Genomic DNA, 24,095 nt, shown 5'->3' with positions numbered 1-24,095 from the left:
GAAACTTTTCAAAAATGACTAAGTCCTTTTTTAAGAATAAAGGCCTAAAAATCACCGAAACTACCCAAAAGGTTCTTCAAAATGTTTATTAAGACTCTCTTGGTTGTTTCGAGTAAAAAAAATTTTTTTAAAAATTTCAGATTTTTTGAACTTTTTTTGCAGGTCCGTGGTCATGAAACTTTTCAAAAATGACTAAGTCCTTTTTTTTAGAATAAGAGCCTAAAAATCACCGAAACTACCCAAAATATTCTTCAAAATGTTTATTAAGACTCTCTTGGTTGTTTTGAGTAAAAAAAAATTATTGAAAAATTTCAGATTTTTTGAACTTTTTTGCAGGTCCGGGGTCATGAAACTTTTCAAAAATGAGTTATCTTCAAAATAAGAGCCTAAAATTCACCGAAACTACCCGAAATGTTCTTCAAAACGTTTATTAAGACTCTCTTGGTTGTTTCGAGTAAAAAAAAATTTTTGAAAAATTTCAGATTTTTTGAACTTTTTTGCAGGTCCGGGGTCATGAAACTTCTCAAAAATGACTAAGTCCTTATCTTCAAAATAAAAGCCTAAAATTAACCGAAACTACCCGAAATGTTTTTCGGAACCTTTATTAAGACTCTCTTGGTTGTTTTGAGTAAAAAAATGTTTTTGAAAATTCATAACCTTTCTCGTGTATTTAAAGCTTTAGTCTCAACCATTTTAGGTATATTATTTCTTACTTTTTTCCAGATATCTCTTGGAGGTTCAACCAGAAGTCATCAAAACATTTTAGAAAGGTATTTTCTTAGCATTTTTGGTTCTTTTAGGTAAAAGAAAATTTTTGGAAAATTTCAGATTTTTTGAACTCTTTTGCAGGTCCAAGGTCATGAAACTTTTCAAAAATGACCAAGTCCTTTTTTTTCAAATAAGAGCCTAAAATTAACCGAAACTACCCGAGATGTTGTTCGCAACGTGTAATTAGACTCTCTAGGTTGTTTCGAGTAAAAAAAAATTTTGGGAAAATTTCCGGTTTTTTGAACTTTTTTGCAGGCCCGGGATCATGAAATTTTTCAATAATGACTAGTCGTTATCTTTAAAATAAGAGCACAAGATTCACCGAAACTACCCGAAATGTTTTTCGGAACCTTTATTAAGACTCTCTTGGTTGTTTTGAGTAAAAAAATGTTTTTGAAAATTCATAACCTTTCTCGTGTTTTTCAAGCTATAGTCTCAACCATTTTAGGTATATTATTTCTTACTTTTTTCCAGATATCTCTTGGAGGTTCAACCAGAAAACATCAAAACAATTTAGAAAGGTATTTTCTTAGCATTTATGGATTTTTTAGGTAAAAGAAAATTTTTGGAAAATTTCAGATTTTTTGAACTTTTTGCAGGCCCGGGATCATGAAATTTTTCAAAAATGACTAGTCGTTATCTTTAAAATAAAAGCCCAAGATTCACCGAAACTACCCGAAATGTTTTTCGGAACCTTTATTAAGACTCTCTTGGTTGTTTTGAGTAAAAAAATGTTTTTGAAAATTCATAACCTTTCTCGTGTTTTTCAAGCTTTAGTCTCAACCATTTTAGGTATATTATTTCTTACTTTTTTCCAGATATCTCTTGGAGGTTCAACCAGAAGTCATCAAAACATTTTAGAAAGGTATTTTCTTAGCATTTTTGGTTCTTTTAGGTAAAAGAAAATTTTTGGAAAATTTCAGATTTTTTGAACTCTTTTGCAGGTACAAGGTCATGAAACTTTTCAAAAATGACCAAGTCCTTTTTTTTCAAATAAGAGCCTAAAATTAACCGAAACTACCCGAGATGTTGTTCGCAACGTGTAATTAGACTCTCTAGGTTGTTTCGAGTAAAAAAAAATTTTGGGAAAATTTCCGGTGTTTTGAACTTTTTTGCAGGCCCGGGATCATGAAATTTTTCAAAAATGACTAGTCGTTATCTTTAAAATAAGAGCACAAGATTCACCGAAACTACCCGAAATGTTTTTCGGAACCTTTATTAAGACTCTCTTGGTTGTTTTGAGTAAAAAAATGTTTTTGAAAATTCATAACCTTTCTCGTGTTTTTCAAGCTTTAGTCTCAACCATTTTAGGTATATTGTTTCTTACTTTTTTCCAGATATCTCTTGGAGGTTCATCCAGAAGTCATCCAAACGTTTTAGAAAGGTATTTTCTTAGCATTTTTGGTTCTTTTAGGTAAAAGAAAATTTTTGGAAAATTTCAGATTTTTTGAACTCTTTTGCAGGTCCAAGGTCATGAAACCTTTCAAAAATGACCAAGTCCTTTTTTTCAAATAAGAGCCTAAAATTAACCGAAACTACCCGAGATGTTGTTCGCAACGTGTAATTAGACTCTCTAGGTTGTTTCGAGTAAAAAAAAATTTTGGGAAAATTTCCGGTTTTTTGAACTTTTTTGCAGGCCCGGGATCATGAAATTTTTCAAAAATGACTAGTCGTTATCTTTGAAATAAGAGCCCAAGATTCACCGAAACTACCCGAAATGTTTTTCGGAACCTTTATTAAGACTCTCTTGGTTGTTTTGAGTAGAAAAATGTTTTTGAAAATTGATAACCTTTCTCGTGTTTTTCAAGCTATAGTCTCAACCATTTTAGGTATATTGTTTCTTACTTTTTTCCAGATATCTCTTGGAGGTTCAACCAGAAAACATCAAAACATTTTAGAAAGGTATTTTCTTAGCATTTTTGGTTCTTTTAGGTAAAAGAAAATTTTTGGAAAATTTCAGATTTTTTGAACTTTTTTGCAGGTCCGGGGTCATGAAACTTTTCAAAAATGACTAAGTCTTTTTTTTCAAATAAGAGCCTAAAATTAACCGAAACTACCCGAGATGTTGTTCGCAACGTGTAATTAGACTCTCTAGGTTGTTTCGAGTAAAAAAAAATTTTGGGAAAATTTCCGGTTTTTTGAACTTTTTTGCAGGCCCGGGATCATGAAATTTTTCAAAAATGACTAGTCGTTATCTTTGAAATAAGAGCCCAAGATTCACCGAAACTACCCGAAATGTTTTTCGGAACCTTTATTAAGACTCTCTTGGTTGTTTTGAGTAGAAAAATGTTTTTGAAAATTGATAACCTTTCTCGTGTTTTTCAAGCTATAGTCTCAACCATTTTAGGTATATTGTTTCTTACTTTTTTCCAGATATCTCTTGGAGGTTCAACCAGAAAACATCAAAACATTTTAGAAAGGTATTTTCTTAGCATTTTTGGTTCTTTTAGGTAAAAGAAAATTTTTGGAAAATTTCAGATTTTTTGAACTTTTTTGCAGGTCCGGGGTCATGAAACTTTTCAAAAATGACTAAGTCTTTTTTTTCAAATAAGAGCCTAAAATTAACCGAAACTACCCGAGATGCTGTTCGCAACGTGTAATTAGACTCTCTTGGTTGTTTTGAGTAAAAAAAAATTATTGAAAAATTTCAGATTTTTTGAACTTTTTTGCAGGTCCGGGGTCATGAAACTTTTCAAAAATGAGTTATCTTCAAAATAAGAGCCTAAAATTCACCGAAACTACCCGAAATGTTCTTCAAAACGTTTATTAAGACTCTCTTGGTTGTTTCGAGTAAAAAAATTTTTTTGAAAAATTTCAGATTTTTTGAACTTTTTTGCAGGTCCGGGGTCATGAAACTTCTCAAAAATGACTAAGTCCTTATCTTCAAAATAAAAGCCTAAAATTAACCGAAACTACCCGAAATGTTTTTCGGAACCTTTATTAAGACTCTCTTGGTTGTTTTGAGTAAAAAAATGTTTTTGAAAATTCATAACCTTTCTCGTGTATTTAAAGCTTTAGTCTCAACCATTTTAGGTATATTATTTCTTACTTTTTTCCAGATATCTCTTGGAGGTTCAACCAGAAGTCATCAAAACATTTTAGAAAGGTATTTTCTTAGCATTTTTGGTTCTTTTAGGTAAAAGAAAATTTTTGGAAAATTTCAGATTTTTTGAACTCTTTTGCAGGTCCAAGGTCATGAAACTTTTCAAAAATGACCAAGTCCTTTTTTTTCAAATAAGAGCCTAAAATTAACCGAAACTACCCGAGATGTTGTTCGCAACGTGTAATTAGACTCTCTAGGTTGTTTCGAGTAAAAAAAAATTTTGGGAAAATTTCCGGTTTTTTGAACTTTTTTGCAGGCCCGGGATCATGAAATTTTTCAAAAATGACTAGTCGTTATCTTTAAAATAAAAGCCCAAGATTCACCGAAACTACCCGAAATGTTTTTCGGAACCTTTATTAAGACTCTCTTGGTTGTTTTGAGTAAAAAAATGTTTTTGAAAATTCATAACCTTTCTCGTGTTTTTCAAGCTTTAGTCTCAACCATTTTAGGTATATTGTTTCTTACTTTTTTCCAGATATCTCTTGGAGGTTCATCCAGAAGTCATCAAAACGTTTTAGAAAGGTATTTTCTTAGCATTTTTGGTTCTTTTAGGTAAAAGAAAATTTTTGGAAAATTTCAGATTTTTTGAACTCTTTTGCAGGTCCAAGGTCATGAAACCTTTCAAAAATGACCAAGTCCTTTTTTTCAAATAAGAGCCTAAAATTAACCGAAACTACCCGAAATGTTGTTCGCAACGTGTAATTAGACTCTCTAGGTTGTTTCGAGTAAAAAAAAATTTTGGGAAAATTTCCGGTTTTTTGAACTTTTTTGCAGGCCCGGGATCATGAAATTTTTCAAAAATGACTAGTCGTTATCTTTGAAATAAGAGCCCAAGATTCACCGAAACTACCCGAAATGTTTTTCGGAACCTTTATTAAGACTCTCTTGGTTGTTTTGAGTAGCAAAATGTTTTTGAAAATTGATAACCTTTCTCGTGTTTTTCAAGCTATAGTCTCAACCATTTTAGGTATATTATTTCTTACTTTTTTCCAGATATCTCTTGGAGGTTCAACCAGAAGTCATCAAAACATTTTAGAAAGGTATTTTCTTAGCATTTTTGGTTCTTTTAGGTAAAAGAAAATTTTTGGAAAATTTCAGATTTTTTGAACTTTTTTGCAGGTCCGGGGTCATGAAACTTTTCAAAAATGACTTATCTTCAAAATAAGAGCCTAAAATTCACCGAAACTACCCTAAATGTTCTTCAAAACGTTTATTAAGACTCTCTTGGTTGTTTCGAGTAAAAAAATTTTTTTGAAAAATTTCAGATTTTTTGAACTTTTTTGCAGGTCCGGGGTCATGAAACTTCTCAAAAATGACTAAGTCCTTATCTTCAAAATAAAAGCCTAAAATTAACCGAAACTACCCGAAATGTTTTTCGGAACCTTTATTAAGACTCTCTTGGTTGTTTTGAGTAAAAAAATGTTTTTGAAAATTCATAACCTTTCTCGTGTATTTAAAGCTTTAGTCTCAACCATTTTAGGTATATTATTTCTTACTTTTTTCCAGATATCTCTTGGAGGTTCAACCAGAAGTCATCAAAACATTTTAGAAAGGTATTTTCTTAGCATTTTTGGTTCTTTTAGGTAAAAGAAAATTTTTGGAAAATTTCAGATTTTTTGAACTTTTTTGCAGGTCCGGGGTCATGAAACTTTTCAAAAATGACTAAGTCTTTTTTTTCAAATAAGAGCCTAAAATTAACCGAAACTACCCGAGATGCTGTTCGCAACGTGTAATTAGACTCTCTTGGTTGTTTTGAGTAAAAAAAAATTATTGAAAAATTTCAGATTTTTTGAACTTTTTTGCAGGTCCGGGGTCATGAAACTTTTCAAAAAGGAGTTATCTTCAAAATAAGAGCCTAAAATTCACCGAAACTACCCGAAATGTTCTTCAAAACGTTTATTAAGACTCTCTTGGTTGTTTCGAGTAAAAAAATTTTTTTGAAAAATTTCAGATTTTTTGAACTTTTTTGCAGGTCCAAGGTCATGAAACTTCTCAAAAATGACTAAGTCCTTATCTTCAAAATAAAAGCCTAAAATTAACCGAAACTACCCGAAATGTTTTTCGGAACCTTTATTAAGACTCTCTTGGTTGTTTTGAGTAAAAAAATATTTTTGAAAATTCATAACCTTTCTCGTGTATTTAAAGCTTTAGTCTCAACCATTTTAGGTATATTATTTCTTACTTTTTTCCAGATATCTCTTGGAGGTTCAACCAGAAGTCATCAAAACATTTTAGAAAGGTATTTTCTTAGCATTTTTGGTTCTTTTAGGTAAAAGAAAATTTTTGGAAAATTTCAGATTTTTTGAACTCTTTTGCAGGTCCAAGGTCATGAAACTTTTCAAAAATGACCAAGTCCTTTTTTTTCAAATAAGAGCCTAAAATTAACCGAAACTACCCGAGATGTTGTTCGCAACGTGTACTTAGACTCTCTAGGTTGTTTCGAGTAAAAAAAAATTTTGGGAAAATTTCCGGTTTTTTGAACTTTTTTGCAGGCCCGGGATCATGAAATTTTTCAAAAATGACTAGTCGTTATCTTTAAAATAAGAGCCCAAGATTCACCGAAACTACCCGAAATGTTTTTCGGAACCTTTATTAAGACTCTCTTGGTTGTTTTGAGTAAAAAAATGTTTTTGAAAATTCATAACCTTTCTCGTGTTTTTCAAGCTATAGTCTCAACCATTTTAGGTATATTATTTCTTACTTTTTTCCAGATATCTCTTGGAGGTTCAACCAGAAAACATCAAAACATTTTAGAAAGGTATTTTCTTAGCATTTATGGATTTTTTAGGTAAAAGAAAATTTTTGGAAAATTTCAGATTTTTTGAACTTTTTTGCAGGCCCGGGATCATGAAATTTTTCAAAAATGACTAGTCGTTATCTTTAAAATAAAAGCCCAAGATTCACCGAAACTACCCGAAATGTTTTTCGGAACCTTTATTAAGACTCTCTTGGTTGTTTTGAGTAAAAAAATGTTTTTGAAAATTCATAACCTTTCTCGTGTTTTTCAAGCTTTAGTCTCAACCATTTTAGGTATATTGTTTCTTACTTTTTTCCAGATATCTCTTGGAGGTTCATCCAGAAGTCATCAAAACGTTTTAGAAAGGTATTTTCTTAGCATTTTTGGTTCTTTTAGGTAAAAGAAAATTTTTGGAAAATTTCACATTTTTTGAACTCTTTTGCAGGTCCAAGGTCATGAAACCTTTCAAAAATGACCAAGTCCTTTTTTTCAAACAAGAGCCTAAAATTAACCGAAACTACCCGAGATGTTGTTCGCAATGTGTAATTAGACTCTCTAGGTTGTTTCGAGTAAAAAAAAATTTTGGGAAAATTTCCGGTTTTTTGAACTTTTTTGCAGGCCCGGGATCATGAAATTTTTCAAAAATGACTAGTCGTTATCTTTGAAATAAGAGCCCAAGATTCACCGAAACTACCCGAAATGTTTTTCGGAACCTTTATTAAGACTCTCTTGGTTGTTTTGAATAAAAAAATGTTTTTGAAAATTCATAACCTTTCTCGTGTTTTTCAAGCTTTAGTCTCAACCATTTTAGGTATATTATTTCTTACTTTTTTCCAGATATCTCTTGGAGGTTCAACCAGAAGTCATCAAAACGTTTTAGAAAGGTATTTTCTTAGCATTTTTGGTTCCTTTAGGTAAAAGAAAATTTTTGGAAAATTTCAGATTTTTTGAACTTTTTTGCAGGTCCGGGGTCATGAAACTTTTCAAAAATGACTAAGTCCTTTTTTTTAAAATAAGAGCCTAAAATTAACCGAAACTACCCGAGATGTTGTTCGCAACGTGTAATTAGACTCTCTAGGTTGTTTCGAGTAAAAAAAATTTTTGGGAAAATTTCAGATTCTTTGAACTTTTTTGCAGGCCCGGGATCATGAAATTTTTCAAAAATGACTAGTCGTTATCTTTAAAATAAGAGCCCAAGATTCACCGAAACTACCCGAAATGTTTTTCGGAACCTTTATTAAGACTCTCTTGGTTGTTTTGAGTAAAAAAATGTTTTTGAAAATTCATAACCTTTCTCGTGTTTTTCAAGCTTTAGTCTCAACCATTTTAGGTATATTATTTCTTACTTTTTTCCAGATATCTCTTGGAGGTTCAACCAGAAGTCATTAAAACGTTTAAGAAAGGTATTTTTTTAACATTTTTGGTTCTCTAGGTAAAAGAAAATTTTTGGAAAATTTCAGATTTTTTGAACTTTTTTGCAGGTCCAGGGTCATAAAACTTTTCAAAAATGACCAAGTCCTTTTTTTTAAAATAAGAGCCTAAAATTCACCGAAACTACCCGAAATGTTGTTTGCAACATGTATTTAGACTCTCTAGGTTGTTTCGAGTAAAAAAATTTTTTGGGAAAATTTCAGATTTTGTGAACTTTTTTGCAGGTCCGGGGGTCATGAAACTTTTCAAAAATGACTAAGTCCTTCTTTTTAAAATAAGAGCCTAAAATTCACCGAAACTACCCAAAATGTTCTTTGGAACGTTTATTAAGACTCTCTTGGTTGTTTCGAGTGAAAAAAAATTTTGGAAAAATTTCAGATTTTTTGAACTTTTTTGCAGGTCCGGGGGTCATGAAACTTTTCAAAAATGACTAAGTCCCTCTTTTTAAAATAAGAGCCTAAAATTCACCGAGACTACCCAAAATGTTCTTTGGAACGTTTATTAAGACTCTCTTGGTTCTTTCGAGTAAAAAAAAATTATTGAAAAATTTCAGATTTTTTGAACTTTTTTGCAGGTCCGGGGTCATGAAACTTTTCAAAAATGACTAAATCCTTTTTTTTAAATAAGAGCCTAAAATTAACCGAAACTACCCGAGATGTTGTTCGCAACGTGTATTTAGACTTTCTTGGTTGTTTCGAGTAAAAAAAAATTATTGAAAAATTTCAGATTTTTTGAACTTTTTTGCAGGTCCGGGGTCATGAAACATTTCAAAAATGACTACGTCCTTTTTTTAAAATAAAAGCCTAAAATTCACCAAAACTGCCCGAAATGTTTTTCGCAACATGTATTAAGACTCTATTGGTTGTTTCGAGTAAAAAAAAATTATTGAAAAATTTCAGATTTTTTGAACTTTTTTGCAGGTCCGGGGTCATGAAACTTTTCAAAAATGACTAAATCCTTTTTTTTAAATAAGAGCCTAAAATTAACCAAAACTACCCGAGATGTTGTTCGCAACGTGTATTTAGACTTTCTTGGTTCTTTCGAGTAAAAAAATTTTTTTGAAAAATTTCAGATTTTTTGAACTTTTTTGCAGGTCCGGGGTCATGAAACTTTTCAAAAATGACTAAGTCCTATTTTTAAAAATAAGAGCCTGAAATTCACCGAAACTGCCCGAAATGTTCTTTGGAACGTTTATTAAGACTCTCTTGGTTCTTTCGAGTGAAAAAAAATTTTGAAAAATTTCAGATTTTTTGAACTTTTTTGCAGGTCCGGGGTCATGAAACTTTTCAAAAATGACCAAGTCCTTTTTTTAAAAGTAAGAGCCTAAAATTCACCAAAACTGCTCGAAATGTTTTTCGCAACATGTATTAAGACTCTCTTGGTTGTTTCGAGTAAAAAAAAATTATTGAAAAATTTCAGATTTTTTGAACTTTTTTGCAGGTCCGGGGTCATGAAACATTTCAAAAATGACTACGTCCTTTTTTTAAAATAAAAGCCTAAAATTCACCAAAACTGCCAGAAATGTTTTTCGCAACATGTATTAAGACTCTATTGGTTGTTTCGAGTAAAAAAAAATTATTGAAAAATTTCAGATTTTTTGAACTTTTTTGCAGGTCCGGGGTCATGAAACTTTTCAATAATGACTAAATCCTTTTTTTTAAAATAAGAGCCTAAAATTAACCGAAACTACCCGAGATGTTGTTCGCAACGTGTCATTAGACTCTCTATCTAGGTTGTTTCGAGTAAAAAAAATTTTTGGGAAAATTTCAGATTCTTTGAACTTTTTTGCAGGCCCGGGATCATGAAATTTTTTAAAAATGACTTGTCGTTATCTTTAAAGTAAGAGCCCAAGATTAACCGAAACTACCCGACATGTTCTTCGGAACCTTTATTAAGACTCTCTTGGTTGTTTTGAGTAAAAAAATGTTTTTGAAAATTCATAACTTTTCTCGTGTTTTTCAAGCTTTAGTCTCAACCATCTTAGGTATATTATTTCTTACTTTTTTCCAGATATCTCTTGGAGGTTCAACCAGAAGTCATCAAAATGTTTTAGAAAGGTATTTTTTTAACATTTTTGGTTCTTTAGGTAAAAGAAAATTTTTGGAAAATTTCAGATTTTTTGAACTTTTTTGCAGGTCCAGGGTCATGAAACTTTTCAAAAATGACTAAATCCTTTTTTTTAAAATAAGAGCCTAAAATTAACCGAAACTACCCGAGATGTTGTTCGCAACGTGTAATTAGACTCTCTATCTAGGTTGTTTCGAGTAAAAAAAATTTTTGGGAAAATTTCAGATTTTTTGAACTTTTTTGCAGTCCCGGGATCATGAAATTTTTCAAAAATGACTAGTCGTTATCTTTAAAATAAGAGCCCAAGATTCACCGAAACTACCCGAAATGTTTTTCGGAACCTTTATTAAGACTCTCTTGGTTGTTTTGATTAAAAAAATGTTTTTGAAAATTCATAACCTTTCTCGTGTTTTTCAAGCTTTAGTGTCAACCATTTTAGGTATATTATTTCTTACTTTTTTCCAGATATCTCTTGGAGGTTCAACCAGAAATCATCAAAACCTTTTAGAAAGGTATTTTTTTAGCATTTTTGGTTCTTTTAGGTAAAAGAAAATTTTTGAAAAATTTCAGATTTTTTGAACTTTTTTGCAGGTCCGGGGTCATGAAATTTGTCAAAAATGACTAAGTCCTTTTTTTTAAAATAAGAGCCTAAAATTAACCGAAACTACCCGAGATGTTGTTCGCAACGTGTAATTAGACTCTCTAGGTTGTTTCGAGTAAAAAAAATTTTTGGGAAAATTTCAGATTCTTTGAACTTTTTTGCAGGCCCAGGATCATGAAATTTTTCAAAAATGACTAGTCGTTATCTTTAAAATAAGAGCCCAAGATTAACCGAAACTACCCGAAATGTTTTTCGGAACCTTTATTTAGACTCGCTTGGTTGTTTTGAGTAAAAAAATGTTTTTGAAAATTCATAACCTTTCTCGTGTTTTTCAAGCTTTAGTCTCAACCATTTTAGGTATATTATTTCTTACTTTTTTCCAGATATCTCTTGGAGGTTCAACCAGAAGTCATCAAAACCTTTTAGAAAGGTATTTTCTTAGCATTTTTGGTTCTTTTAGGTAAAAGAAAATTTTTGAAAAATTTCAGATTTTTTGAACTTTTTGCAGGTCCGGGGTCATGAAATTTGTCAAAAATGACTAAGTCCTTTTTTTGAAAATAAGAGCCTAAAATTAACCGAAACTACCCGAGATGTTGTTCGCAACGTGTAATTAGACTCTCTAGGTTGTTTCGAGTAAAAAAAATTTTTGGGAAAATTTCAGATTTTGTCAACTTTTTTGCAGGTCCGGGGGTCATGAAACTTTTCAAAAATGACTAAGTCCTTCTTTTTAAAATAAGAGCCCAAAATTCACCGAAACTACCCAAAATGTTCTTTGGAACGTTTATTAAGACTCTCTTGGTTGTTTCGAGTAAAAAAAATTTTTGGAAAAATTTCAGATTTTTTGAACTTTTTTGCAGGTCCGGGGGTCATGAAACTTTTCAAAAATGACTAAGTCCTTCTTTTTAAAATAAGAGCCTAAAATTCACCGAAACTACCCAAAATGTTCTTTGGAACGTTTATTAAGACTCTCTTGGTTCTTTCGAGTAAAAAAAAATTTTTGAAAAATTTCAGATTTTTTGAACTTTTTTGCAGGTCCGGGGTCATGAAACTTTTCAAAAATGACTAAGTCCTTTTTTTAAAAGTAAAAGCCTAAAATTCACCGAAACTACCCAAAATGTTCTTTGGAACGTTTATTAAGACTCTCTTGGTTGTTTCGAGTAAAAAAAATTTTTGGAAAAATTTCAGATTTTTTGAACTTTTTTGCAGGTCCGGGGGTCATGAAACTTTTCAAAAATGACTAAGTCCTTCTTTTTAAAATAAGAGCCTAAAATTCACCGAAACTACCCAAAATGTTCTTTGGAACGTTTATTAAGACTCTCTTGGTTCTTTCGAGTAAAAAAAAATTTTTGAAAAATTTCAGATTTTTTGAACTTTTTTGCAGGTCCGGGGTCATGAAACTTTTCAAAAATGACTAAGTCCTTTTTTTAAAAGTAAAAGCCTAAAATTCACCAAAACTGCCCGAAATGTTTTTCGCAACATGTATTAAGACTCTATTGGTTGTTTCGAGTAAAAAAAAATTATTGAAAAATTTCAGATTTTTTGAACTTTTTTGCAGGTCCGGGGTCATGAAACTTTTCAAAAATGACTAAATCCTTTTTTTTAAATAAGAGCCTAAAATTAACCAAAACTACCCGAGATGTTGTTCGCAACGTGTATTTAGACTTTCTTGGTTCTTTCGAGTAAAAAAATTTTTTTGAAAAATTTCAGATTTTTTGAACTTTTTTGCAGGTCCGGGGTCATGAAACATTTCAAAAATGACTAAGTCCTATTTTTAAAAATAAGAGCCTGAAATTCACCGAAACTGCCCGAAATGTTCTTTGGAACGTTTATTAAGACTCTCTTGGTTCTTTCGAGTAAAAAAAAATTTTGAAAAATTTCAGATTTTTTGAACTTTTTTGCAGGTCCGGGGTCATGAAACTTTTCAAAAATGACCAAGTCCTTTTTTTAAAAGTAAGAGCCTAAAATTCACCAAAACTGCTCGAAATGTTTTTCGCAACATGTATTAAGACTCTCTTGGTTGTTTCGAGTAAAAAAAAATTATTGAAAAATTTCAGATTTTTTGAACTTTTTTGCAGGTCCGGGGTCATGAAACATTTCAAAAATGACTACGTCCTTTTTTTAAAATAAAAGCCTAAAATTCACCAAAACTGCCAGAAATGTTTTTCGCAACATGTATTAAGACTCTATTGGTTGTTTCGAGTAAAAAAAAATTATTGAAAAATTTCAGATTTTTTGAACTTTTTTGCAGGTCCGGGGTCATGAAACTTTTCAATAATGACTAAATCCTTTTTTTTAAAATAAGAGCCTAAAATTAACCGAAACTACCCGAGATGTTGTTCGCAACGTGTCATTAGACTCTCTATCTAGGTTGTTTCGAGTAAAAAAAATTTTTGGGAAAATTTCAGATTCTTTGAACTTTTTTGCAGGCCCGGGATCATGAAATTTTTTAAAAATGACTTGTCGTTATCTTTAAAGTAAGAGCCCAAGATTAACCGAAACTACCCGACATGTTCTTCGGAACCTTTATTAAGACTCTCTTGGTTGTTTTGAGTAAAAAAATGTTTTTGAAAATTCATAACTTTTCTCGTGTTTTTCAAGCTTTAGTCTCAACCATCTTAGGTATATTATTTCTTACTTTTTTCCAGATATCTCTTGGAGGTTCAACCAGAAGTCATCAAAATGTTTTAGAAAGGTATTTTTTTAACATTTTTGGTTCTTTAGGTAAAAGAAAATTTTTGGAAAATTTCAGATTTTTTGAACTTTTTTGCAGGTCCAGGGTCATGAAACTTTTCAAAAATGACTAAATCCTTTTTTTTAAAATAAGAGCCTAAAATTAACCGAAACTACCCGAGATGTTGTTCGCAACGTGTAATTAGACTCTCTATCTAGGTTGTTTCGAGTAAAAAAAATTTTTGGGAAAATTTCAGATTTTTTGAACTTTTTTGCAGGTCCGGGGTCATGAAACTTTTCAAAAATGACTAAGTCCTTTTTTTTAAAATAAGAGCCTAAAATTAACCGAAACTACCCGAGATGTTGTTTGCAACCTGTATTTAGACTCTCTAGGTTGTTTCGAGTAAAAAAAATTTTTGGCAAAATTTCAGATTCTTTGAACTTTTTTGCAGGCCCGGGATCATGAAATTTTTTAAAAATGACTTGTCGTTATCTTTAAAGTAAGAGCCCAAGATTAACCGAAACTACCCGACATGTTCTTCGGAACCTTTATTAAGACTCTCTTGGTTGTTTTGAGTAAAAAAATGTTTTTGAAAATTCATAACCTTTCTCGTGTTTTTCAAGCTTTAGTCTCAACCATCTTAGGTATATTATTTCTTACTTTTTTCAAGATATCTCTTGGAGGTTCAACCAGAAGTCATCAAAATGTTTTAGAAAGGTATTTTTTTTACATTTTTGGTTCTTTAGGTAAAAGAAAATTTTTGGAAAATTTCAGATTTTTTGAACTTTTTTGCAGTCCCGGGATCATGAAATTTTTCAAAAATGACTAGTCGTTATCTTTAAAGTAAGAGCCCAAGATTAACCGAAACTACCCGACATGTTCTTCGGAACCTTTATTAAGACTCTCTTGGTTGTTTTGAGTAAAAAAATGTTTTTGAAAATTCATAACCTTTCTCGTGTTTTTCAAGCTTTAGTCTCAACCATCTTAGGTATATTATTTCTTACTTTTTTCAAGATATCTCTTGGAGGTTCAACCAGAAGTCATCAAAACCTTTTAGAAAGGTATTTTCTTAGCATTTTTGGTTCTTTTAGGTAAAAGAAAATTTTTGAAAAATTTCAGATTTTTTGAACTTTTTTGCAGGTCCGGGGTCATGAAATTTGTCAAAAATGACTAAGTCCTTTTTTTTAAAATAAGAGCCTAAAATTAACCGAAACTACCCGAGATGTTGTTCGCAACGTGTAATTAGACTCTCTAGGTTGTTTCGAGTAAAAAAAATTTTTGGGAAAATTTCAGATTCTTTGAACTTTTTTGCAGGCCCAGGATCATGAAATTTTTCAAAAATGACTAGTCGTTATCTTTAAAATAAGAGCCCAAGATTAACCGAAACTACCCGAAATGTTTTTCGGAACCTTTATTTAGACTCGCTTGGTTGTTTCGAGTAAAAAAAATTTTTGGAAAAATTTCAGATTTTTTGAACTTTTTTGCAGGTCCGGGGGTCATGAAACTTTTCAAAAATGACTAAGTCCTTCTTTTTAAAATAAGAGCCTAAAATTCACCGAAACTACCCAAAATGTTCTTTGGAACGTTTATTAAGACTCTCTTGGTTCTTTCGAGTAAAAAAAATTTTTGAAAAATTTCAGATTTTTTGAACTTTTTTGCAGGTCCGGGGTCATGAAACTTTTCAAAAATGACTAAGTCCTTTTTTTAAAAGTAAAAGCCTAAAATTCACCGAAACTACCCGAAATGTTGTTTGCAACATGTATTTAGACTCTCTAGGTTGTTTCGAGTAAAAAAAATTTTTGGGAAAATTTCAGATTTTGTGAACTTTTTTGCAGGTCCGGGGGTCATGAAACTTTTCAAAAATGACTAAGTCCTTCTTTTTAAAATAACAGCCTAAAATTCACCGAAACTACCCAAAATGTTCTTTGGAACGTTTATTAAGACTCTCTTGGTTGTTTCGAGTAAAAAAAAATTTTGGAAAAATTTCAGATTTTTTGAACTTTTTTGCAGGTCCGGGGGTCATGAAACTTTTCAAAAATGACTAAGTCCTTCTTTTTAAAATAAGAGCCTAAAATTCACCGAAACTACCCAAAATGTTCTTTGGAACGTTTATTAAGACTCTCTTGGTTCTTTCGAGTAAAAAAAAATTTTTGAAAAATTTCAGATTTTTTGAACTTTTTTGCAGGCCCGGGATCATGAAATTTTTCAAAAATCACTAAGGCCTTTTTTTTAAATAAAAGCCTAAAATTCACCAAAACTGCCCGAAATGTTTTTTCGCAACTATATTAAGACTCTCTTGGTTGTTTCGAGTAAAAAAAATTTTTTGAAAAATTTCAGATTTTTTGAACTTTTTTGCAGGTCCGGGGTCATGAAACTTTTCAAAAAAGACTAAGTCCTTTTTTTTAAAATAAGAGCCTAAAATTCACCGAAACTACCTGAAATGTTCTTCAGAACGTTAATTAAGACTCTCTTGGGTGTTTCGAGTAAAAAAAATTTGTGAAAAATTTCAGATTTTTTGAATTTTTTTGCAGGTCCGGAGACTTTTCAAAAATGACTAAGACCTTCTTTTTAAAATAAGAGCCTAAAATTCACAGAAACTACCCGAAATGTTGTTTGCAACGTGTATTTAGACTCTCTAGGTTGTTTTGAGTAAAAAATTTTTGGGAAAATTTCAGATTTTTTGAACTTTTTTGCAGGCCCGGGATCATGAAATTTTTCAAAAATCACTAAGGCCTTTTTTTTAAATAAAAGCCTAAATAAAATTCACCAAAACTGCCCGAAATGTTTTTTCGCAACTATATTAAGACTCTCTTGGTTGTTTCGAGTAAAAAAAAATTTTTGAAAAATTTCAGATTTTGTGAACTTTTTTGCAGGTCCGGGGTCATGAAACTTTTCAAAAAAGACTAAGTCCTTTTTTTTAAAATAAGAGCCTAAAATTCACCGAAACTACCTGAAATGTTCTTCAGAACGTTAATTAAGACTCTCTTGGGTGTTTCGAGTAAAAAAAATTTGTGAAAAATTTCAGATTTGTTGAATTTTTTTGCAGGTCCGGAGACTTTTCAAAAATGACTAAGACCTTCTTTTTAAAATAAGAGCCTAAAATTCACAGAAACTACCCGAAATGTTGTTTGCAACGTGTATTTAGACTCTCTAGGTTGTTTTGAGTAAAAAATTTTTGGGAAAATTTCAGATTTTTTGAACTTTTTTGCAGGCCCGGGATCATGAAATTTTTCAAAAATCACTAAGGCCTTTTTTTTAAATAAAAGCCTAAATAAAATTCACCAAAACTGCCCGAAATGTTTTTTCGCAACTATATTAAGACTCTCTTGGTTGTTTCGAGTAAAAAAAAATTTTTGAAAAATTTCAGATTTTGTGAACTTTTTTGCAGGTCCGGGGTCATGAAACTTTTCAAAAAAGACTAAGTCCTTTTTTTTAAAATAAGAGCCTAAAATTCACCGAAACTACCTGAAATGTTCTTCAGAACGTTAATTAAGACTCTCTTGGGTGTTTCGAGTAAAAAAAATTTGTGAAAAATTTCAGATTTTTTGAATTTTTTTGCAGGTCCGGAGACTTTTCAAAAATGACTAAGACCTTCTTTTTAAAATAAGAGCCTAAAATTCACAGAAACTACCCGAAATGTTGTTTGCAACGTGTATTTAGACTCTCTAGGTTGTTTTGAGTAAAAAATTTTTGGGAAAATTTCAGATTTTTTGAACTTTTTTGCAGGCCCGGGATCATGAAATTTTTCAAAAATCACTAAGGCCTTTTTTTTAAATAAAAGCCTAAAATTCACCAAAACTGCCCGAAATGTTTTTTCGCAACTATATTAAGACTCTCTTGGTTGTTTCGAGTAAAAAAAAATTATTGAAAAATTTCAGATTTTTTGAACTTTTTTGCAGGTCCGGGGTCATGAAACATTTCAAAAATGACTACGTCCTTTTTTTAAAATAAAAGCCTAAAATTCACCAAAACTGCCCGAAATGTTTTTCGCAACATGTATTAAGACTCTATTGGTTGTTTCGAGTAAAAAAAAATTATTGAAAAATTTCAGATTTTTTGAACTTTTTTGCAGGTCCGGGGTCATGAAACTTTTCAAAAATGACTAAATCCTTTTTTTTAAATAAGAGCCTAAAATTAACCAAAACTACCCGAGATGTTGTTCGCAACGTGTATTTAGACTTTCTTGGTTCTTTCGAGTAAAAAAATTTTTTTGAAAAATTTCAGATTTTTTGAACTTTTTTGCAGGTCCGGGGTCATGAAACTTTTCAAAAATGACTAAGTCCTATTTTTAAAAATAAGAGCCTGAAATTCACCGAAACTGCCCGAAATGTTCTTTGGAACGTTTATTAAGACTCTCTTGGTTCTTTCGAGTAAAAAAAAATTTTGAAAAATTTCAGATTTTTTGAACTTTTTTGCAGGTCCGGGGTCATGAAACTTTTCAAAAATGACCAAGTCCTTTTTTTAAAAGTAAGAGCCTAAAATTCACCAAAACTGCTCGAAATGTTTTTCGCAACATGTATTAAGACTCTCTTGGTTGTTTCGAGTAAAAAAAAATTATTGAAAAATTTCAGATTTTTTGAACTTTTTTGCAGGTCCGGGGTCATGAAACATTTCAAAAATGACTACGTCCTTTTTTTAAAATAAAAGCCTAAAATTCACCAAAACTGCCAGAAATGTTTTTCGCAACATGTATTAAGACTCTATTGGTTGTTTCGAGTAAAAAAAAATTATTGAAAAATTTCAGATTTTTTGAACTTTTTTGCAGGTCCGGGGTCATGAAACTTTTCAATAATGACTAAATCCTTTTTTTTAAAATAAGAGCCTAAAATTAACCGAAACTACCCGAGATGTTGTTCGCAACGTGTCATTAGACTCTCTATCTAGGTTGTTTCGAGTAAAAAAAATTTTTGGGAAAATTTCAGATTCTTTGAACTTTTTTGCAGGCCCGGGATCATGAAATTTTTTAAAAATGACTTGTCGTTATCTTTAAAGTAAGAGCCCAAGATTAACCGAAACTACCCGACATGTTCTTCGGAACCTTTATTAAGACTCTCTTGGTTGTTTTGAGTAAAAAAATGTTTTTGAAAATTCATAACTTTTCTCGTGTTTTTCAAGCTTTAGTCTCAACCATCTTAGGTATATTATTTCTTACTTTTTTCCAGATATCTCTTGGAGGTTCAACCAGAAGTCATCAAAATGTTTTAGAAAGGTATTTTTTTAACATTTTTGGTTCTTTAGGTAAAAGAAAATTTTTGGAAAATTTCAGATTTTTTGAACTTTTTTGCAGGTCCAGGGTCATGAAACTTTTCAAAAATGACTAAATCCTTTTTTTTAAAATAAGAGCCTAAAATTAACCGAAACTACCCGAGATGTTGTTCGCAACGTGTAATTAGACTCTCTATCTAGGTTGTTTCGAGTAAAAAAAATTTTTGGGAAAATTTCAGATTTTTTGAACTTTTTTGCAGGTCCGGGGTCATGAAACTTTTCAAAAATGACTAAGTCCTTTTTTTTAAAATAAGAGCCTAAAATTAACCGAAACTACCCGAGATGTTGTTTGCAACCTGTATTTAGACTCTCTAGGTTGTTTCGAGTAAAAAAAATTTTTGGCAAAATTTCAGATTCTTTGAACTTTTTTGCAGGCCCGGGATCATGAAATTTTTTAAAAATGACTTGTCGTTATCTTTAAAGTAAGAGCCCAAGATTAACCGAAACTACCCGACATGTTCTTCGGAACCTTTATTAAGACTCTCTTGGTTGTTTTGAGTAAAAAAATGTTTTTGAAAATTCATAACCTTTCTCGTGTTTTTCAAGCTTTAGTCTCAACCATCTTAGGTATATTATTTCTTACTTTTTTCAAGATATCTCTTGGAGGTTCAACCAGAAGTCATCAAAATGTTTTAGAAAGGTATTTTTTTAACATTTTTGGTTCTTTAGGTAAAAGAAAATTTTTGGAAAATTTCAGATTTTTTGAACTTTTTTGCAGTCCCGGGATCATGAAATTTTTCAAAAATGACTAGTCGTTATCTTTAAAGTAAGAGCCCAAGATTAACCGAAACTACCCGACATGTTCTTCGGAACCTTTATTAAGACTCTCTTGGTTGTTTTGAGTAAAAAAATGTTTTTTAAAATTCATAACCTTTCTCGTGTTTTTCAAGCTTTAGTCTCAACCATCTTAGGTATATTATTTCTTACTTTTTTCAAGATATCTCTTGGAGGTTCAACCAGAAGTCATCAAAACCTTTTAGAAAGGTATTTTCTTAGCATTTTTGGTTCTTTTAGGTAAAAGAAAATTTTTGAAAAATTTCAGATTTTTTGAACTTTTTTGCAGGTCCGGGGTCATGAAATTTGTCAAAAATGACTAAGTCCTTTTTTTTAAAATAAGAGCCTAAAATTAACCGAAACTACCCGAGATGTTGTTCGCAACGTGTAATTAGACTCTCTAGGTTGTTTCGAGTAAAAAAAATTTTTGGGAAAATTTCAGATTCTTTGAACTTTTTTGCAGGCCCAGGATCATGAAATTTTTCAAAAATGACTAGTCGTTATCTTTAAAATAAGAGCCCAAGATTAACCGAAACTACCCGAAATGTTTTTCGGAACCTTTATTTAGACTCGCTTGGTTGTTTCGAGTAAAAAAAATTTTTGGAAAAATTTCAGATTTTTTGAACTTTTTTGCAGGTCCGGGGGTCATGAAACTTTTCAAAAATGACTAAGTCCTTCTTTTTAAAATAAGAGCCTAAAATTCACCGAAACTACCCAAAATGTTCTTTGGAACGTTTATTAAGACTCTCTTGGTTCTTTCGAGTAAAAAAAAATTTTTGAAAAATTTCAGATTTTTTGAACTTTTTTGCAGGTCCGGGGTCATGAAACTTTTCAAAAATGACTAAGTCCTTTTTTTAAAAGTAAAAGCCTAAAATTCACCGAAACTACCCGAAATGTTGTTTGCAACATGTATTTAGACTCTCTAGGTTGTTTCGAGTAAAAAAAATTTTTGGGAAAATTTCAGATTTTGTGAACTTTTTTGCAGGTCCGGGGGTCATGAAACTTTTCAAAAATGACTAAGTCCTTCTTTTTAAAATAACAGCCTAAAATTCACCGAAACTACCCAAAATGTTCTTTGGAACGTTTATTAAGACTCTCTTGGTTGTTTCGAGTAAAAAAAAATTTTGGAAAAATTTCAGATTTTTTGAACTTTTTTGCAGGTCCGGGGGTCATGAAACTTTTCAAAAATGACTAAGTCCTTCTTTTTAAAATAAGAGCCTAAAATTCACCGAAACTACCCAAAATGTTCTTTGGAACGTTTATTAAGACTCTCTTGGTTCTTTCGAGTAAAAAAAAATTTTTGAAAAATTTCAGATTTTTTGAACTTTTTTGCAGGCCCGGGATCATGAAATTTTTCAAAAATCACTAAGGCCTTTTTTTTAAATAAAAGCCTAAAATTCACCAAAACTGCCCGAAATGTTTTTTCGCAACTATATTAAGACTCTCTTGGTTGTTTCGAGTAAAAAAAATTTTTTGAAAAATTTCAGATTTTTTGAACTTTTTTGCAGGTCCGGGGTCATGAAACTTTTCAAAAAAGACTAAGTCCTTTTTTTTAAAATAAGAGCCTAAAATTTACCGAAACTACCTGAAATGTTCTTCAGAACGTTAATTAAGACTCTCTTGGGTGTTTCGAGTAAAAAAAATTTGTGAAAAATTTCAGATTTTTTGAATTTTTTTGCAGGTCCGGAGACTTTTCAAAAATGACTAAGACCTTCTTTTTAAAATAAGAGCCTAAAATTCACAGAAACTACCCGAAATGTTGTTTGCAACGTGTATTTAGACTCTCTAGGTTGTTTTGAGTAAAAAATTTTTGGGAAAATTTCAGATTTTTTGAACTTTTTTGCAGGCCCGGGATCATGAAATTTTTCAAAAATCACTAAGGCCTTTTTTTTAAATAAAAGCCTAAATAAAATTCACCAAAACTGCCCGAAATGTTTTTTCGCAACTATATTAAGACTCTCTTGGTTGTTTCGAGTAAAAAAAAATTTTTGAAAAATTTCAGATTTTGTGAACTTTTTTGCAGGTCCGGGGTCATGAAACTTTTCAAAAAAGACTAAGTCCTTTTTTTTAAAATAAGAGCCTAAAATTCACCGAAACTACCTGAAATGTTCTTCAGAACGTTAATTAAGACTCTCTTGGGTGTTTCGAGTAAAAAAAATTTGTGAAAAATTTCAGATTTTTTGAATTTTTTTGCAGGTCCGGAGACTTTTCAAAAATGACTAAGACCTTCTTTTTAAAATAAGAGCCTAAAATTCACAGAAACTACCCGAAATGTTGTTTGCAACGTGTATTTAGACTCTCTAGGTTGTTTTGAGTAAAAAATTTTTGGGAAAATTTCAGATTTTTTGAACTTTTTTGCAGGCCCGGGATCATGAAATTTTTCAAAAATCACTAAGGCCTTTTTTTTAAATAAAAGCCTAAAATTCACCAAAACTGCCCGAAATGTTTTTTCGCAACTATATTAAGACTCTCTTGGTTGTTTCGAGTAAAAAAAAATTTTTGAAAAATTTCAGATTTTGTGAACTTTTTTGCAGGTCCGGGGTCATGAAACTTTTCAAAAATGACTAGTCGTTATCTTTAAAATAAGAGCCCAAGATTTACCGAAACTATCCGAAATGTTTTTCGGAACCTTTATTAAGACTCTCTTGGTTGTTTTGAGTGAAAAAATGTTTTTGAAAATTCATAACCTTTCTCGTGTTTTTCAAGCTTTAGTCTCAACCATTTTAAGTATATTATTTCTTACTTTTTTCCAGATATCTCTTGGAGGCTCAACCAGAAGTCATCAAAACATTTTAGAAAGGTATTTTTTTAGCATTTTTGGTTCTTTCAGGTAAAAGAAAATTTTTGGAAAAGTTCATATTTTTTGAACTTTTTTGCAGGTCCGGGGTCATGAAACTTTTCAAATATGACTAAGTCCTTTTTTCAAAAGTAAGAGCCTAAAATTAACCGAAACTACCCGAGATGTTGTTCGCAACGTGTATTTAGACTCTCTTGGTTGTTTCGAGTCAAAAAACATTTTTTGAAAAAATTCAGATTTTTTGAACTTTTTTACAGGTCCGGGGTCATGAAACTTTTCAAAAATGACCAAATCCTTATCTTCAAAATAAGAGCCTGTAAGTCACCGAAACTACCCGAAATGTTTTTCGCATCGTGTATTAAGACTCTCTTGGTTGTTTCGAGTAAAAAAAATTCGTTGAATAATTTCAGATTTTTTGAACTTTTTTGCAGGTCCAGGGTCATGAAACTTTTAAAAAATGACTAAGTCCTTATCTTCAAAATAAGAGCCTAAAATTCACCGAAACTACCCGAAAAGTTCTTCAAAACGTTTATTAAGACTCTCTTGGTTGTTTCGAGTAAAAAAAATTCTTTGAATAATTTCAGATTTTTTGAACTTTTTTGCAGGTCCAGGGTCATGAAACTTTTCAAAAATGACTAAGTCCTTTTTTTAAAATAAAAGCCTAAAATTCACCAAAACTGCCCGAAATGTTTTTCGCAACGTGTATTAAGACTGTCTTGGTTGTTTCGATTAAAAAAAATTTTTTTAAAAATTGCAGATTTTTTGAACTTTTTTGCAGGTCCGGGGTCATGAAACATTTCAAAAATGACTAAGTCCTTATCTTCAAAATAAAGGCCTAAAATTCACCGAAACTACCCGAAATGTTCTTCAAAATGTTTATTAAGACTCTCTTGGTTGTTTCGAGTAAAAAAAAACTATTGAAAAATTTCAGATTTTTTGAACTTTTTTGCAGGTCCGGGGTCATGAAACTTTTCAAAAATGACTAAGTCCTTATCTTCAAAATAAGAGCCTAAAATTCACCGAAACTACCCGAAATGTTCTTCAAAATGTTTATTAAGACTCTCTTGGTTGTTTCAAGTAAAAAAAAACTATTGAAAAATTTCAGATTTTTTGAACTTTTTTGCAGGTCCTGGGTCATGAAACTTTTCAAAAATGACTAAGTCCTTTTTTTAAAATAAAAGCCTAAAATTCACCAAAACTGCCCGAAATGTTGTTCACAACGTGTATTAAGACTGTCTTGGTTGTTTCGAGTAAAAAAAATTTTTTGAATAATTTCAGATTTTTTGAACTTTTTTGCAGGTCCGGGGTCATGAAACTTTTCAAAAATGACCAAGTCCTTTTTTTAAAATAAAAGCCTAAAATTCACCAAAACTGCCCGAAATGTTTTTCGCAACATGTATTAAGACTGTCTCGGTTGTTTTGAGTAAAAAAAAATTTTGGAAAAATTGCAGATTTTTTGAACTTTTTTGCAGGTCCGGGGTCATGAAACTTTTCAAAAATGACTAAGTCCTTATCTTCAAAATAACAGCCTAAAATTAACCGAAACTACCCGAGATGTTGTTCGCAACGTGTAATTAGACTCTCTAGGTTGTTTTGAGTAAAAAAAAATTTTTTTTAAAAAATTTCAGATTTTTTGAACTTTTTTGCAGGTCCAGGGTCGTGAAATTTTTCCAAAAATAACTAAGTTGTTATCTTTAAAATAAGAGCCTAAAATTCACCGAAACTAGCCGAGATGTTTTTGCAACCTGTATTAAGACTCTCTTGGTTGTTTCGAGTAAAAAAAAATTTTTGAAAAATTTCAGATTTTGTGAACTTTTTTGCAGGTCCGGGGTCATGAAACTTTTCAAAAATGACTAGTCGTTATCTTTAAAATAAGAGCCC

The 24,095-nt window shown here is 31.0% G+C and overlaps 1 long non-coding RNA gene across 4 annotated transcripts in view; it reads left to right on the top strand.

Moving 5' to 3' along the window:
• The window catches only part of LOC135688217 (uncharacterized), a 75,673-nt gene extending 55,943 nt beyond the window's left edge, over nt 1–19,730 (top strand). The window contains exons 4-7 of one of the 4 annotated variants that reach the window (XR_016144917.1): nt 14,049–14,095; nt 14,393–14,439; nt 19,237–19,283; nt 19,581–19,730. This is a non-coding gene — a long non-coding RNA (uncharacterized LOC135688217). Of the gene's footprint in view, nt 1–7,964; nt 8,021–14,048; nt 14,096–14,392; nt 14,543–19,236; nt 19,284–19,580 lie in introns of those variants that run through there. The other 3 variants (XR_016144918.1, XR_016144919.1, XR_016144920.1) reach the window with 3 other exon arrangements.
• Nucleotides 19,731–24,095: the final 4,365 nt, after the last annotated feature.

This window comes from Rhopilema esculentum, chromosome 19 (genome assembly GCF_057945365.1).
Source record: "Rhopilema esculentum isolate cy_ngs chromosome 19, ASM5794536v1, whole genome shotgun sequence".
NCBI lineage: Eukaryota > Metazoa > Cnidaria > Scyphozoa > Rhizostomeae > Rhizostomatidae > Rhopilema > Rhopilema esculentum.
This window is presented reverse-complemented; position numbering and strand designations above follow the sequence as displayed.